Source organism: Oryctolagus cuniculus, chromosome 3 (assembly GCF_964237555.1).
Source record: "Oryctolagus cuniculus chromosome 3, mOryCun1.1, whole genome shotgun sequence".
Lineage (NCBI taxonomy): Eukaryota > Metazoa > Chordata > Mammalia > Lagomorpha > Leporidae > Oryctolagus > Oryctolagus cuniculus.
This window is the reverse complement of record NC_091434.1, coordinates 57,097,198-57,115,790: the sequence shown is the minus strand read 5'-3', so window position 1 is coordinate 57,115,790 and position 18,593 is coordinate 57,097,198. Positions and strand designations below refer to the sequence as shown.

The following is an 18,593-nucleotide window of genomic DNA, read 5'->3' as shown; positions in this document are numbered from 1 at the left end:
GGTGTCTTCAACGAAATAATATTAGAAAACTTTAAACAAAGGCAGCTCGATAACAGCACACAAACACAACAGATAGCCAGGACCCCGAACAGAGTAGACCAAAAGAGAAATTCACCACGACACATTGTGGCAACACTCAGTTCAGTGACACACAAAGAACAAATCCTAAAATGTGCCAGAGAAAATCGACAAATCACATTCAGGGGTAAGTCAATCAGACTCACCCCAGACTTCTCATCGCAAACACTACAGGCAAGGAGACAATGGCATGATATATTTCAAGTTTTAAAAGACAAACAATGCCAACCTAGAATACTATATCCTGCAAAGCTATCATTTATGAATGAAGGGGAAATAAAGATCTTCCACGACAAACAGAAACTGAAAGAATTTGTATCCACACGTGCAACCCTACAACACTTGCTCAAAGACGTGCTGCACACAGAAATACAAAAACAAGAACTTCACTGCAAAAAAAAGCAAATGTTGAGTAACCCACAAACAAGGTTCAAAATACATAAGCAGCTCGTTTCAGGAAACATGAAGGGGAAAAGACAGTACTTAACAGTAATCACATTGAATGTGAATGGTCTTAATTCCACAACAAAGAGACATAGACTAGCTGATTGGATCAAAAAAGAGAATCCATGTATATGTTGCCTTCAGGAGACACACCTCATCAGCAAAGATACACGCAGACTGAAAGTGAAAGGATGGAAAAAGATACTCCAAGCTAACGGAAATCAAAAAAGAACTAGTGTGGCCATCCTGATATCAGACAAAATAGACTTTAACATAAAAACTATTAAAAGAGACAGAGAAGGGCACTATATAATGATTAAAGGATCTATCCAACAGGAAGACATTGCTATTATAAATGTATATGCACCTAATTACAGGACACTTGGCTACCTGAAAGAATTACTAAAGGATTTAAAGGGAGATATAGACTCAAATACAATAGTAGCAGGGGACTTCAACACCCCACTCTCACCAATGGACAGATCAACCAGACAGAAATTCAACAAGGAAACAACTGAACTAATTGACGCCATAGACCAAATAGACCTAATAGATATCTTCAGAACCTTCCACCCCACAGACAGAGTTCACATATTTCTCCCCAGTACATGGAACATTCTCTAGGATTGACCATATACTAGGCCATAAAGGGAGCCTCAACAAATTCAAAAAAATTGAAACTATACCATGCAGCTTCTCAGACCATAGCACAGTGAAACTTGAAATCAACCACCCAAGAATCTCTACACCATATGCAAATATATGGAGAATGGACAACATGATCCTGAATGAACAGTGGGTCATCGAAGAAATTAAAAGAGAAATCAAAAGATTTCTAGAAACAAATGAAAATGATAACACAACCTATCAAAACCTGTGGGACACAGCAAAAGCAGTGCTAAGAGGAAAGTTTATAGCAATTAGTGCCTACATCAAGAAGCTGGAAAGGAACCAAACAAATGAACTCTCCATGCAGCTCAAGGATCTAGAAAAACAGCAGCAAATCAAGCCCAAATCCAAAAGGAGGAAAGAAATACTAAAGATCAGAGAAGAAATAAACAGAATTGAAACCAAAAAAACAATACAAAAGATCAACAAAACCAGGAGCTGGTTCTTTGAAAAAATAAACAAAATCGACACACCATTGGCCCAACTAAGCAAAAAAAGGAGAGAGAAGACCCAAATCTGTAAAATCAAAGATAGTAATGGAAATGTAACAACTGACACAACAGAAATAAAAAGAATCATCAGAAACTACTACAAAGAGATGTATGCTAACAAATTGGGGAACCTGGAAGAAATGGATAGATTCCTGGACAAATACAACCTTCCTAAACTGAGCCATGAAGATATAGAAAATCTAAACAGACCCATAACCATGGAAGAAATTGAATCAGTAATAAACGCACTACCGAAAAAGAAGAGCCCAGGACCAGATGGCTTCACTGCCGAATTCTACCAGACATTTAAAGAACAACTAACCCTAGTTATTTTCAAATTATTCAAAACAATTGAAAGGGAGGGAATCCTCTGAAATTCTTTCTAAGAAGCCAATATCACCTTAATTCCTAAGCCCGGAAAAGACACAACAGAGAAAGAAAACTACAGATCTATCTCCCTCATGAACATAGATGCAAAAATACTCAATAAAATTCTGGCAAACCGAATCCAACTACATATCAGAAAGATCATTCACCTGGACCAAGTGGGATTTATCCCTGGTATGCAGGGATGGTTCAATATTCGAAAGTCAATCAATGTAATCCATCACATTAATAAATTGAGAAACAAAAATCATATGGTTATCTCAATAGATGCAGAGAAAGCATTTGACAAAATACAACACCCTTTCATGATGAAAACCCTAAGCAGGTTGGGGTTAGAAGGAATATTCCTCAACACAATTAAGGCAGTCTATGATAAACCAAAGGCCAGCATCATATTGAATGGGGAAAAGTTGGAGGCATTTCCATTGAAAACTGGCACCAGACAGGGATGCCCACTCTCACCATTGCTATTCAATATAGTCCTAGAAGTGTTAGCCAGAGCCATCAGGCAAGAAAAAGAAATTAGGCCGGCGCCACGGCTCACTAGGCTAATCCTCCGCCTAGTGGCGCCGGCACACCGGATTCTAGTCCCGGTCGGGCCGCCGGATTCTGTCCCGGTTGCCCCTCTTCCAGGCCAGCCCTCTGCTGTGGCCAGGGAGTGCAGTGGAGGATGGCCCAGGTGCTTGGGCCCTGCACCCCATGGGAGACCAGGAAAAGTACCTGGCTCCTGGCTCCTGCCATCGGATCAGCGCGGTGCGCCGGCCACAGCGCACCGGCCGCGGCGGCCATTGGAGGGTGAACCAACGGCAAAGGAAGAACTTTCTCTCTCTCTCTCTCACTGTCCACTCTGCCTGTGGAAAAAAAAAAGAAAAGAAAAAGAAATTAAAGGGATACAAATGGGAAAGGAGGAAGTTAAACTATCCCTATTTGCAGATGACATGATACTGTATATAGGGGACCCGATAAACTCCTATAAGAAACTACTGGAACTCATAGAAGAGTTTGGTAAAGTAGCAGGATACAAAGTCAATGCTCAGAAATCAACAGCCTTTGTATACACAGACAATGCCAGGGCTGAGGAAGAACTACTAAGATCAATCCCATTCACAATAGCCACAAAAACAATAAAGTACCTTGGAATAAATTTAACCAAGGAGGTCAAAGACCTCTGTGATGAAAATTACAAAACATTAAAGAAAGAAATAGAAGACGACACAAAAAAAATTGAAAAACCTGCTATGCTCATGGGTTGGAAGAATCAATGTCATCAAAATGTCCATTCTCCCAAAAGCAATTTACAAGTTCAATGCAATACCAATCAAAATACCAAAGTCATTCTTGAAAGACCTAGAAAAAACGATGCTGAAATTCATATGGAGAAACAGGAGACCCAGAATAGCTAAAGCAATCCTTAACAATAAAAACAAGGCTGGAGGCATCACAATCCCAAACTTCAATGTATACTACAGGGCAGTTATAATCAAAATAGCCTGGTACTGGTACAAAAACAGATGGATAGACCAATGGAACAGAATAGAAACACCGGAGATCAATCCAAACATCTATAACCAACTCATATTCGACAGAGGACCTAAAACCAACCCCTGGAACAAGGACAGCCTCTTCCCAGTATTTTTGTTGTTGTTATTGTTGTTGCTCGGTTTGCTCTACACAAGACCACTGGTTGAACTCTGCAATCAATGCACAACCATTCTTAAGCGTTTACAAATTAACAGAAAATTGATCTCTGTGAAACACAGGAGTGGGAATAAGAGAGGGAGGAGATATATAGGACGGCACATACTCACTCAGACTTACCTCCAGTGGTGGTACTAGAAATGTGCCAGGGGATTTCAACTCAACCTTACCAAGGAGGCAGGTACCAATGTCAGCACACTTGGTAAAGTGATAAATATAAATACACAACTGATCAAAAAGATAGGGTAAGTGTCGAAGAGATTTCACAAATAAGACCAGTGTAAGCAAATCATGAAAGATAGAATCAAAAGGGAGAGAATAATCCTGTGGGGGAAGCAGGACACACAGCAGACTCATAGAATGACAAATGCCCAAAACAGCACTCCTGTCTCAGAATCAAACCTTGGGACATTCGGATCTGACTAAAAGGTCCATGAGAGTCTCGCAGGCATGGAAAGCCATGACATGGTGGCAAAAAACAATCTAAATGAAGGATCCTGGTGAACAAGACCCCAGCAGAAGGATCAGGCCATCAAGGAGAGAGGCGCCTTTCTCTGAAGGGAGGAAGGAACCTCCACTGTGATATGGCCTTGACTAAACAAATTCAGAGTTGGTGAACTCACGGGGCTTCCATAGCCTAGACAGCTCATAGCAAGAGTCTCAGGTGATTGCTGACATCATAAATAAGAGTGCCAATTGTTAAATCAACAACGGGAGTCACAGGGTTCATGCTCCCCACGCAGGATCTCTGTCCTTAATATGTTTAACTATGAAACTCAAAAACACCACTGTTAGTCGAACAATACCCTATACCTGGTTCGGTTGTGTGAGTGCAACCTGTTGAAATCCCTGCTTAGTATATACTAAGTTGATCTTCAATATATGAAAGTAATTGAAAATGAAACGTGATGAAGGGCGGGATGGGAGAGGGAGTGGGTGAGGGGAGGGCCATGGGAGGGAGGGAGGAAGGGGGGGAAGTCACAATAATACAAAAGATGCATTTTATATTCTACTTAAAACTATTGGTTGAACTCTGTAATTAATACACAATAACTCTTAGGTGTTTAATTAATGCTATAACTAGTACTCAAATAGTATTTTACACTTTGTGTTCCTGTGTGGGAGCAAAATGTTGAAATCTTAACATACGCTAAATTGATCTTCTGTATATAAAGATAATTGAAAATTAATCGTGATGTGAAGGGGAGAGGGAGTGGGAGAGGGGAGTGTTGTGGGTGGGAGGGAAGTTACAGGGGGGAGGAAGCTATTGTGGTCCATAAGCTGTACTTTGGAAATTTATGCTTATTAAATAAAAAATAAAGCAATTTGGGGAATGAACCAGTGGATGGGAGCTATCTCTCTGTCTCTTTCTTTCTCTGTCACTCTGTCTTTCAAATAAATACACATTTTTTTAATTAAAGAAGAAAAGTCTATTTTTTAATATTAGCATATTCATTTTTTCTTTTTTTAAATTTAAAATTTTTATTTTTATTTATTTTAAAAACAGAATTTACAGAGTGGGAGAGACAGAGAGATCTTCCATCTGTTGGTTCACTCCCCAAATGGTCGAAATGGTTAGAGCCTAGCCAGTCTGAAGCCAGGAGGCAAGTCATGTGGCTCTCCCACATGGGTACAGGGGACCAAGGACTTGGCCCATCTTCTGCTGTTTTCCAAGGCTATTAGCTGGATAGGAAGTGGAACAGTCAGGACTTGAACCAGTGTCCATAACAGATGTCAGCATTATAGGTGGCAGGTTTATCATCTTTGCCACGACTCTGGCCCCCAAAAATTCATTCTTACAGACATTCTGCTGCTCCTCTCACTAAGGAATGAATGAGCAAATATGTGGCAAATCTAACTCTGATAGTGTCGCTCTATGATTTTTCATGAAGGATAGTGCTAAATCCAACTAGTTGTATCTGAGTCTTTTCAAACTGGCCACATCTTAAATGTGAAATGAAATAACAACTTTTTATCATTTAAAGTTTTTTTCTCATAATTGCCAGTCTATGAAGCCCCAGACTTTCCCCTTTGCTAGAAATTAGTAACAAGAATGATTGGCAGTTTTGTCTGTGCTAATCATGCTATGTAGACTTGGCATATTTTATGTAATAATCTTTTTTCCCCTTGTCTTAAAAAAAACAGTTATTCCTCTAGACTAGAGGAAACTCAGATATTTTCAGCATTGGGCTATATTTGATTAACTGTTTTACTATAAAGAAACTATGCTAACCAGGAAGGGTGGGAATATATTTTCGTTAACCTCATTCTCATTTAATTTAGCATTCACATAATGCAAATCATTGAGTTCCACATAGCTTGGAAACACATATTGAAACTTATAGAAACATGTGCAGTTTACTACTATAATTGAATACTAATGTACAATATTGGGGAAGTTCATATTTTTTCAGTCTCTTTCATGATACTGTATTTTGAGCTGCTAACATATGTATACCAAACCACTATTCTTTGGAACATTCAAGGGGAAACCATATTTTATGTGAATATGGTATTGTAATGAAATTTTTAATTAAAATTTGAATTTAGCAATATTTGAAAAGTGAATTTAAGAGGAAAAACTTAACAAGAAATTATCACTTTTCCATTAGGGTCCTTAATGACAAAACTTGTCAGTGTTAGGTTCTGATGCTTTATTGATAAGGTAAACTACTTTATTCAGTAATTAAGATGGTCTCTTGTGAAAGAATGTAACTCATGTCTGTGGGTTTAAATAATGTTTTTTTTTTTTTTGAATTATGCTGATTCATTCTGGATACTGGTTTCATTTAAGCCTCAAATCCTTTTTTCTCATGAAGTGTTTAATATATTCTATGGTTTTTCTAACAAACTCATAAAGGATGACTGAATTAAAAACTTCTCTAATTTAGAGTAATTCCATATCATGATGATCTTTCAACATGATGATAAGTCTATGAATGGTGAAGATTCTTCAACATGGTTTTAGAAGCCCAGTTGTTCTGCAGATAGAAGAGAAAGTTTTGAGTATAAATAAGTTACATTCTTCAGGAATCTAGGAAATCTATAAATGTATATTTTTTTTCTAAAGGTTTATTTACTTATTTGAAAGGCAGAAAGCGAGAGAGAGACAGAGACAGAGATTTTCCATTTGTTGGTTCACTCCCCAAATGGCCTGAACTAGCCAGGGTTGGGACATCCTGAAGAAAGGAGACAGGAACTCCTTTTGAGTCTCCCACATGGGTGACAGGGGCTTAAGCACTTGGACCGTCATCCACTGCCTTCTGGGTATGTTAGCTAGAAGCTATGTAATAAGCATACTTGCTGGGATTGGAGCCTGGCACTCTGATGTGGGATGCTAGCAGCACAAATGGTGTTTTAAAACTGCTGTGCTATAATGCTGGCTCCACAGATATGTATATTATCATTTTCAGTATTTTTAAGAAGTATCCTTCAAGATGTGCATTGAAAATAGAATTAAAAGGTATGTTTTTGAAATTAATTGGTAATTCTCTTATGCATTTTCCATTTAAAATTATAAGTACTTTCACATATACAAGAAAAATATAAGATTAATTTTGATTACCATTGTTTTTGATATATTGAGACATAAATATGGGATAAAAAGAAAAGGACAAATTAAAGAGATTTTATTAGTATTTAGCTGTGAGAATTCTCAGCCAATTTACCACATAGTGGCAGTGTTTATTGACATTCTTCATATTCCCATCCTTTTCCTCTTGCTATTTGGATAGAATTCTCAAGTGGTATTAACGTATTATGCTGTCCTCAACAATCAGTTTTAGGAAATGGCGCAGTTCTATCTGTGGCGCATTCTACACCCTGATTTACATCCTATGCCCTGGCTCCCGCCGCCATTGCTGAAAGCCAGGTAGCCACATGGCCCAACCTCCGGTGTCAAGCTCCACCCCCATCCAAATGGGATTTGCTATTCCTACTTGCCTGCCCACCCTCAGGCAAAGTTTTAAAGGACCTGATCCTGAACATGTGGCTCTCTTGGCTCTTCTCTCCTGCTCTCTTCTCTCCTGCTCGCTCTCTCTTCTCTCAGATCTCTCTTCTCTCCTTGCTGGCCCCTCTGCTCTCTGTCTCTCTCTTACACTCTCCTCTCTCTTTTGCCCTCTTCCCCCCTTCCCTCCAGTCTGCTGGGTTTTCCCCAATAAACCCTTTTCCTTACTCTGGTGTTTGGTGTGTTTTGTGATGGCATAACAATCAGTTTATGAAATATTATTCATTGCTTGAACTATAAATATACAGATCCTCATAGGCTGACTTATATCTTAATTATTGCTTTATATCCCAGTACAGATCCTAGTGTCTGACGCATGGGGGCTATTCAATTAATGTTTGCTGAATGAATAAAAGTAATTTATAATGTTTTGCTTCATCTTTTTATGATACAGATATGTAAATTTAGAAGCTGGGTTAGATGGTCCCTGTTCCCCTTCCAGTGTCAACATTTGCTGCCTCTGTGATTCTTTATTCATTTGGTAGTGGTAGAAAATGGAGCCTTACTCCATTCTTCCTTGGTTGTTAATCTCTACCATTTAAGCAAAGTAGTTTCAGACTCCAGGGCAGTAGGTCTCCCTTGTGTGGCAGGTTATTTGCTGATCCTAAGAGTTGATGACAGCAGTGGGAGGTGTATTTTGATGATGTAAAAGGCATAGATAATCTTCCATTCTTCTGATTCTGTGGTGATTGGATTGTTTTACAAAACATTTCAGCACTTTCTCTTTTCCTGCTGAGCCTTCTAAATAGGTAGAATGCTAAATGGCTCTTACAATAGGCAGCTTTGTCAGGGAAATTTATTCTAAGCTACCTAGAGCTGCTTTAGAACTGCATTGGTCTTCTTCCTGCTGTGCCCTGGGGCTTAGGGTTCACTGGTTTCTTTGTAGGATTGTTATAGATTCCAGTTTGCCTGTGACAGCTCCAGTTAATACCTGCTGCTTGATATAATCATTAATAGTGCATCTTTTACTTTCAGAAGTGACCTTATTTGGACAATAAATTGTAGGATTATCTGCTAACTCAGCTCATTTACTCCTGAAGTGTTTCTTCCCCCGTGACTGAGGTGTGCTCATTTCTGGAAGTGCTGAGTCTTAGGTTTCCCAGCTGTTCTACACTATTCTTCCTGTGCTCTTCTGGGGTGTCCAACAGAGAAGTCTCCTCACATTCCCAAATTTCTTGTGGGGGTGGGAAGGTATCAATTGAATATGTCTGGGTTAAAATGTGACCTTTTCCCTCCATGTACTACTAAGATAGGGCAAACTTGTATAGCAGTGTAATAAAAGAGTACATTTCTAATTTTTGAAAAAAAAGTCTATGAGATTCTAAATGTGGGAGGATATCAGTAAGATGTACATGAGGACGTTATGAAATAGTCCTTTTTGTTTTTTTCATGCATTCCCAAGTGTACTTCCTTCAGGTAATGGCCTGTGCAGCCCTCTAGTTCAGGGCTATTATGCACAGCATACTTCAGGGATGCATAGATAAGGAAAAGATTCAAGCCTGTTATGAGGATTATATCAAGTTCATGTATAATGCATTTGAAAAGGAAAGAGGACAAAGAATATGAAAAAGAAGGAAATGGGGCAGAGTCTTCAGTCCTCCCAAGGGATTTGGTATTGAAGCTAGACATTGAAGGGCAAGTGGGATTTCTTCAGATACACATGCAGAGTAAAATGTTTGGGGTGCTATGATGTGTTATCTTGTCCTGGGGCCTGCCCAGTTTAATCAGGAAGAGAGGAAGGTGGGAGATACAGTGACCAGGTTAGAAGGAAAACTTGAGATGCTAGGGGTGAAGCAGGTTGAACTTGGCAGGTGTTCAGCTTTCCATGACATATGCTTCTACTGGATTTTGAATATTGTTTCAAATTTTTATTTCTGTGGAGGAATTTAACCCTTAAGTAAGGATTGAATTGAAAGTGAAAAACAGTTTAATGGTTTTCCAACTAGCTTTATTATTACTTTTTTCACTCCTTTGGCAGTGTATAGCAGATCAGGAAATAGAGAAGAGAGCAGAGTCTACGATTTGGATGCTGCGGAGCTGCTTGTGATGATTGTAGGTACACAAGAAAACTGTAGGCTGTACTTTGAAAGGAGTAAGAGACATCATCTGTGGATACATGATTCTGGGTTCTGTTTAGGAAGAGGAGCATTTTGCACTGACATTCCTTATGGAACATGGTGAGGAGAGGGGGATGGTAGATGTCTCTGAGTATACTCATTTTTGTAGGAGTTTGTTGAAAGATTTTATTCTTTTATATGGCTGTTTTGAGGAATTATAGCCAGAAACCTGGGTAGTCCATCCCATTTACCTTTTATCCTGTTTTCTCTGTCTGCCTTCATATATATATTTTTCGGCCTCTCAGAACTACAGATTCTACAGATAATTTTCCTCTGGTACTTCCTCAGGGCACAGTTTACATTTTGACTGTAGAGTTTTCATAGTTTATGTCCTTTTTGCCCATCCTAAGTGGTTTTACAGACATGGACTTGTATTCATATACCTATTCAACTAGTACTAACCATCCATTTATTCTTTCAGAAAATGTTTATGGAGCCTCTGCTTGTATGACTATCACTTTTCTAGGTACTAGATCATAGCAGTCTGCCAAAAACCATAGTCACATGGAACTTAGATACCTAGGAGGGAAGAAAGGGGCAAATCAGGCAATAAACAACAAACCTAATGAGTTCTACAGTGTGTTAGAAGATAAATGCTATAGTAAAAATAAAAGCTAGATCAGGGCAAGAAGGATTGCGAGTCCAGAGGAAATGGGATCCTTGCAGCAATAAATCAAATGATTAAGAGAGTCCTCATTGTTAGGGTTGGAGCAAAGACTGAAAGGCGGTGAGACTTGGCCAAGTACTTATTTTACAAAAGAACAGTTAGCAGATAAAAGAGCAAGGGGAAAATTTGGGAGTAATGCCAGTTGTGTTCAAGGAATAGCAAGGAACCAGGTAGTTGGAATGAAGTAACTGAGAGGGAGAGCAATAGTTTAGGAGTTCAGGGAGGGAATCAAGGACTGACAATTTGGGGCATTTTGAGGAGAGGCCAGGGGTGGGGAGTGGTTGAGGACAGAAGGAGGAGGCCTATCAGAAAGTGCCGGAGGTGCTCCTGACAAGAGATTTGGATTAACGCACTAGCTGAATAGTCAGTTTCTGTGGATATGTTTAGAAGCTAAAGACCAACAAGATTTTCTGTTGGAATGAATGTGGGTAAGAGACACAGAGAGGAGGCAAGGATGACTCTCAGCTTTTTGGCTCAAGTTTCTGGAGTATCAGAGTTTTCAAGGCAGTTAAATATTTTATAATCAGTAAACCTATTAATTTATAACTTGCATATATTCACATAAATGTTTCCCCTCCAATACTTCAGAAAAGGAAATTGGGAAAAGATTAAAAAGTGTGTCTGATAGATGAGGTAATATCTCTTATTTAGTGAAAATTGTCCTTAAAACCCTTCCTACCATACTTTATCAGATAAAGTACACCTCAAATATAAGGACTGTATAACATTTCCCTTTCCAGTTTTGTTACCTACCTCAGTAGTTGTCATATATCTTACTTCATCAGATATATTAATAGTTATTTTAAGAATGAAATGTTATTTTATGTACTCTTAACAATTGCTGCCAGAATTTAAGTGATTTATTATTACTTTTAAAAAAGAAATAAGTGTAAATAAATGTATTTGTTTGACATTTATTGAAATTGTTAGTTTGAACCATTTAGAAATAAATATTTTGTGTCATTGGCTTTAGGGTTATTTCTTGGCAGGTAGAAGGCAATACTTTCTACATACATCAGTAAAAAATTTTAATATGGCATCATCTGCTTGTGGGTATCATCCTTTCTTAGGTGTCAAAAAGCACTTGATATTATTTTACAGAGAAATGTGGAAATGCAGTCATTCTCTCAACCATGAATATGTGCTTCATTAATATTAAATGTATACCCTGTCATACAGGTTCCTTTACTTTATGTGCAATAGCATTTCATCTCAATGCTGTATCGTAGTTTAATCTGTTTGAACTATGATATTTTAAATGACAGGATATTTTAAACAGCATCAAATATCTATGAGGATATTTAAAAACAACAATTAAACTCCACAAATATTATATTAAAAGAGCACATAACTGAAGGGATAAAATATAAAGAACCATGCTCAAGTTCTGTGCAGACTTTAAAAATCTATCACAACTGCCTGCTGGCTGGCAGCAAGTGTAGGATGTCATTTATCGTAAGAAACATTCTGATATCTGAGTTGTTAAAATGTGAAGAAATGATTCTTGGAATCAATGGACTATGATACTAGATATTCAACAAATGTCTGACTCTTGAAGTGTGACTCTCCCACCTCCTGCCTCCACATATGTATAGCTCTAGCTCTAGGCTATACTTGTACTTGCAAAACAACTCCTTCTGCAGTCTTTGATGCAATATTTCCCTTTTTATTTTTTCAGTTTAGCACCCATTCCTCTAGGGAACTGTCTTTCCCACTTGTGCTCTCATTCCTATGGTTCAGTGGATTTTATGTCAACCCCCATTCTTCCCAAAACACAAGGACAGGATGCAAGGTGACAGTCCTTGATTCAAGGATTGTCATGTGACTCAAGCCAGGCCAGACCCAGACTTTTTTTCAGAGCAACCAGGAAATAAGCTTTCTTTCTCTTTTGCTTTATAATCTTTTAGGACCTCAAGAGTCTGCAGATTGTGGTGGCCATCTTGCTGTTAGACAGATAGACTAGGCAAGCAGAATTGAGACGGGAAGGAAGTTTTTGGCCACTTCTAAATCATTTGATTTAGCCATAATCAAAGCTAGATTGCTTCCTTGAGTTTTTTGTTATATGGCTGATCTTTATCCTAAGCTATGCTAAGTTTAGTTATTTTGGTTTAAAACTAAAATGTCATTACTAATACAGGTACAGAAGCATTTTTTTTTTAATTGGCCAACTCCCATCCTCTTCACCTTCATAGAATTTGGGCTGACTCTGTTCACTCTGTGTGGCTCTGAGACTCTGAAGTCTTACCCTCATCCTGAACTCATTTACTTCTGATCTGAATTATTCTGTTAATCTAAATTGCTTTTATATCTAATTGTCAAGTAGATATTTGTGTGTGTCAGGATCTTACTTTTTCTTAGCCACATTCTCAGCTCAGTTCCTTTGTTCAATGAGTGGTAGATAGCTTCTTGCTCTCAGACATCTTTGACAGATTCAGACTCATACTTTTGACAGAAGTCAACTGCTACTCCCTCTCTGAAAACCTAAATATTTCTTTGTGTCTTCCACATAGCCTCGGCCATTTTGGTTGAAGAACACTTCAAACTCAGCTAATTTGTGAAGCATAGAGGGCTGTGGTACCCTCAACTTATTCGAAGGTTAACACTTTTTCAGGTCAAGTTACCAACTCTAGCTACTTTCCTAATTTTTTTTTGATGACTCAGATATTACTAGTGCAAAGATTCAAATCTTGCCGACTTTTTCTAATTGGCTTCATGTCATGTAAGATAATATTGTATTGTGGAAATAAGGATAAGTTTTGAAGCTAGAATGACCTCAGTTCCTAGCTCAGATAATAGTTGTCAGTTTCAAATGTCTCTCTGTATTGATCTGTGTCCTATTCTTTCTGTCTCTGTACATCTCTATCTACATTGATCATACATGGCACTAAGTAAGTTCCTATAAATGGAAACAATCATTAGCAAATTCTGTGTCATGTTATTTCTGAATGTTTAAATGTATGATTTGTGGTTTTCATTTAGCTTTATATATGTTTAGTTGTTCTTACTACATTTCTCATTCTGTCACATTTACACAAAGCCAGAAACCAAGAACAGTCATATTTAATCCAAGGCAGTAAGTTTGGATCCTTGTAAAACAAAACTTCTTATATAGCAGACAAATCCACATATCTTGCCCTAAAATAAAAATAGAGAAAACCCTGAAAGCAAAGTCAGAATGCTAGTAGAATTTATTACCTATAAGACAGGACTTGGCCAGGTTCTGCCATCTCTTATAGGTTCAATATGTCTCTGCAGAATTCTTAGCTGCAGATAAAGTAATCCTGTTTGATTTATATGGCCCTGATTTAAGAAATATACAGAAGGGAAGGTCTATACCAATTCTTTTTCTTGGGCACTTTGTTGGCAATAGCTTTGTGTCCAAAAATATATGGGATAAGAGAATTAAAAGGGACAGTTCTCTCTATGCAATTTTCGTTTGCTCAGTTCCTCCCTCAATATGTAATAATATTTGTTGAGCTATATTAATGAGAGATTTAAAAAATAATTTTCTTAGTGCTTGAGAAAAATGCCAGATTGATTGCCAGGAAGTTTGTGTCCTCTTAATTTAGCATAATTAACTAAATTAACTCTAGTCTTTGTCTGTTTCTTACACCTATCAGAACTGTACCGCCTTAGGAAGAACTGTGATCAAACATGAAAAGTCAAGCCCTAAATTCCTGAATAGTGTGGAGACAATAAAAGGTGATTAAAGATTTAGAATTAAGATAAAATTATTAAGAATTACTTATTGCAGAGTTTGGTTCTTAACCTTTTTGGGGAACAGACCCGTTAAAGAAATTTATGACCATGTGGACATTCCAGAAGAATACAAAAATAGACATAGGCAAAAAAAATTCTGCATCTAATTTTCAATAAATTATGATTCCCTTGAAACGCGTTCATGCTAAGAACCTCAGTGTGATTACTTAAAATTGTAGAATATTTGAGTAGTGCTGTACATTAGAGACCATTGAGATCAATCTCCAGTCCAACTCAGGGTTTTTAACTTGGCACTATTGACATTGGATGGGCTATTCTTTGTAATGTGGGATTGTTCCACATACTGTAGGATTGTTCACTGCATACCTGGCCTCTACTCGCTAGATGCTGGCATAGGGTGAGGCATATTGACATCAACAATGTTTCCAGACCAAATGTAACTCAAAAGGTAAAACAGTTGAATCTACTGATCTAACTTAAAAATCCTTTCTATGATTTTGACAGCAGTTGCTCATCTGGTTCCTAAGATGTGTGTTTATTAACTCCAAACTGATGCATCTGAGATAAGGCTTTGAGAAATCTGGGATAAGGCTTTGAGTGCTGCAAGTGACAGAGTAGAGAGAGAGAAATAGAAGTGAGAATATGGCCTATATCATTGGAGGGTTTTCATGTTAGACATCTGGGGCTTAATTACAGTTGGAATTCCAACATGGGACAGTGTTGATCCTATCTTAGAATTTTTCCACCAAGGGTGTGTGTGGGTAAGAGCTAGTCTGAGGTTTTATTTCCATCCCCTGTATTGACTGAGATTGCTCAGGTAGAACTGAATCCCAGCACTTCTGTGATGCTCTTTAGGTAGGCTCTGCAAGTTCTTGTGCCACAAGAACTTTAGGCAGAGTAGCAGAGGAACAGTCCACTGAACTCAATGGTGGGCCAAGGAGGGTATGTGTGTGTGGGTTAGCAGTAACACCTGTACAGCATCTCATACCATGTTTCAATTACATTTTCTAAGCTAATATTTACTTCCTTGTAAGTAGGATCTAATGTCTTAGATTGTCACCTATAGCAGAGTTTTGCTAGTTGTTGTATGGGAGAAATTCAGTATGCTGCCTGATTTCATATGGTCCATGAGCTAAGAATATTTTTAATATTTTAAACTGTTGGGAAAAGATGGAAAAATTATATTAGTGACATGTGAAAATTATTTTAAAACTCAAATTTTGGTGACTATAAATAAAACTTTATTGGGTACAGCTATGTACATTAATTTATGTATTATATATGCTTTTCTGTTACTATTGTACAGTGAGTGTTTACAAAGGAGAGCCTTAGCCTACAAAGTCTAAAATATTTACATTCTGATCAAGTCACCCTTTCCCATAGTGTCCATTTCACTTCAGGAGGTTTACTTTTTGGTGTTCAGTCAGTTGTCACCGATCAGGCAAGTCAGCTTGAGCATGTCCCAAATTATACATCTCTTCCCTCTCTTATTCCCACTCTTATGTTTAACAGGGATCACATTTCAGTTAATTTTTAACACTTAAGAATAACTGTGTATTAATTACAGAATTAAACCAGTCATATTAAGTAGAACAGACAAAAAAACTACTAAGAGGGATAATGTATTAAGTTGTTCATTAACAGTCAGGGCTATGCTGATCAAGTCACCGTTTAACCACCCTCTTGTAATTGCATTCCATTTTATCAGCATTTCTTTTAAAATGTTCCCTCTTAGAATGGAACATATTTTAAATGTGGTTAAAGAATCAAAAGAAAAATGAGAACTGATGTTGTGGCATTGTTGCTTAATTTATTTCGTGTGGCCCTGGCATCCCATATTGAAGTGCCTGTTCAAGTCCTGCAGCTCTTCTTTGATACTAGTTATTACAAATGCAGCTGGGAAGGCAGTGGGAGACAATCCAAGTAGTTGGCCTTTGCCACCCATGTGGGAGACGTGGATGGAGCGCTGGACTCTGGCATCAGCCTGGACCAGCACTGGCTGTTGTCATTTGGGAAGGGAACCAACAAATGGAAGATCTCTCTTTCTGTCTCCCTCTTTTCCTCCTCATCCAGCACCTACTGCCATTGCTATGCCTTTCAAATCAATAAATAATTAAACAAATATTAAAATATTTAAAAAATAACATTATCCCTTTAGTCAGATATTCTAATTTTCCAACTGCAATCTGACTCCATTAAGTTTTCAGAGGGCTTATTACAGGGTCAGTTCATAATGAACACTAAATCAACTACAATCTATTTTTTGCATAAATTGGTTTCACTATAGGAATGTTATTTCTTGACATTAAGTGCTCCTTCACTTTTAACTATTAGGATTATTCTTTCCAAATAAAGTAAACTGTTAGTCATTTTAAGCATCTTATTTATTGACTTTAATTATTTATTTTGATTTAATATTCATTGCTATAAACAAACAACTTTGTGTTTATATTCCAGTGACCCTAGTTTGGAATCTGATTCATTCCTGAATAGCTACCTTGATATGGACTCAGTAAAGGTCAGACCTGATTTTCTATATAATTATGTTGTGGAATCCTTTTGACAGATTAAATGTGTGACTCTGATGCTTCATTTGTTTGAAGTCATTATTTTGCAACTGGATGTCTATCATGGCCTCTTGATGAGTGTGCAGTAATGTAATTCATTGCTTTTTGATTTTGGACTTGGTCTGCTTTGGCAAATGGATTAGTAACAGAAAAGGAATGTGCTTGTATTGACAAGCTTGCCATCCTGAAGATGCAAATAATTACCATGAAATACAAAGCCTTCCTCAGGAAGGCACTGACTCACTTCCGTGGAGCAGAAGGAGAGTCTTACCGAAGAAAACTTTTTTAATTTAAAGGAGAAGCCTGGAAACATTTGCCTATTATAACTTCAAAATTTCTAGGGACCACTATGCCTGTCATAATTCCTCTTTCTGAACAGGAGTGTTTATTGCAGTTATCTCCTTTTAAAAAATTATTTTAACCTTTGTTTTTAACAGATTCAATGTGATTTGTGGATACTGTTCTAAGAACATGATGGTATTCCCTTCCTCCTTCCCACCCTCCTTCTCTTTGTCTCCCTTCCATACTCATTCCTTCTCTCTCTTTTTTTTTTTAGTTTCTGAGATAATATGTTTTAAATTTACATTACAATAAAAAGGCTTAGTACTTCATAAAAAAGTTTAGCGAGTAAAAAACAAAAAGATCCTACTTTAGTGGGAATATAGACAACAGCTATAAATTATAATTGAATGAAAAAATGACCATTTCACTCATATACAATAAATTTTAAAGTAATCACAGATAATACTAAAATTATAGTAGTAAAACATTATTAACCATTGGTTTGATAAATGTATAAAACAACATTTTATAAAACTATATTTCCATCAATACAGACACACATAGACCATTCTTTTTTACTTTCTCTATCCTTTTTGTAGGTTTTTAAACTTTAGCTTCCACATATAAGAGAGAATATGTGATATTTGTCTTTCAGGGTCTGGGATATTTCACTCAACCTGATGTCCTCCAGTTGCATCCATTTTACTGCACATGGTAGAATTTCATTCTTTTTTATAGTTGAGTAATAGTCCATTGTGTATATACCCACATTTTCTTTATCTATTCCTCTGATAATGGACACTTTATGATTCCTAAATTTGGCTATTGTTAACAGCGCTGCTATAAAACATGGTGCCACAATTTTCTCTTTGATCTGTTTTGTTTTTGTGTATATACCCAATAGTGGCATTGCTGGATAATATGCAAGTCTATTTCTAGCTTTTTATGTAATCTCTACACGGTTTTCTCACAGCAGCTATACTAATTTATATTCCCTTATCCACATCCTCATCAGCGTTTGTTACTCTCTGTGTTTTGGATTTTAGGCATTCTGACAGGTGAGGTAATAACTTATTGTGATTTGGAGTTTAATTCCTTGATGAGTAGAGATGTTGAGCATTTTTTTCTGTATATTTCTTGGCGATTTCTCAGCTGGATGGGTTGTTGTTTTGTTGTTTTTTCAGTTGCTGATGTATTTGGGATATTAATCTTTTGTCACATAGGTGGCGTGCAAATATTTTTTTCATTCTGTTGGCTGTCTCTTCACTCTATTGATCCTTTTCTTTGCTGTGCAAAGCTTCTAAGTTTGATGTAGTCCCATTTTTTTAAAAGATTTATTTATTTATTTGAACAGCAGAGTTACAGAGAGTAAGAGAGAGAGAGAAAGAGAGAGAGATGTCTTCTGTCCACTGGTTCACTCCCCAGATTGCAGCAACTGCCAGAGCTGTGCCAATCCAAAGCCACGAG

General features: G+C 37.4%; 1 protein-coding gene across 1 annotated transcript in view; it reads left to right on the top strand.

Annotated features, from left to right (window-relative positions):
* NUP35 (nucleoporin 35) overlaps positions 1-16,796 on the top strand; it is a 429,947-nt gene extending 413,151 nt beyond the window's left edge. The window contains exons 12-13 of the transcript XR_007920340.2: positions 14,178-14,259; positions 16,735-16,796. The gene's annotated coding sequence lies outside the window, so the exon portion shown is untranslated. The remainder of the gene's footprint in view (positions 1-14,177; positions 14,260-16,734) is intronic.
* Positions 16,797-18,593: the final 1,797 nt, after the last annotated feature.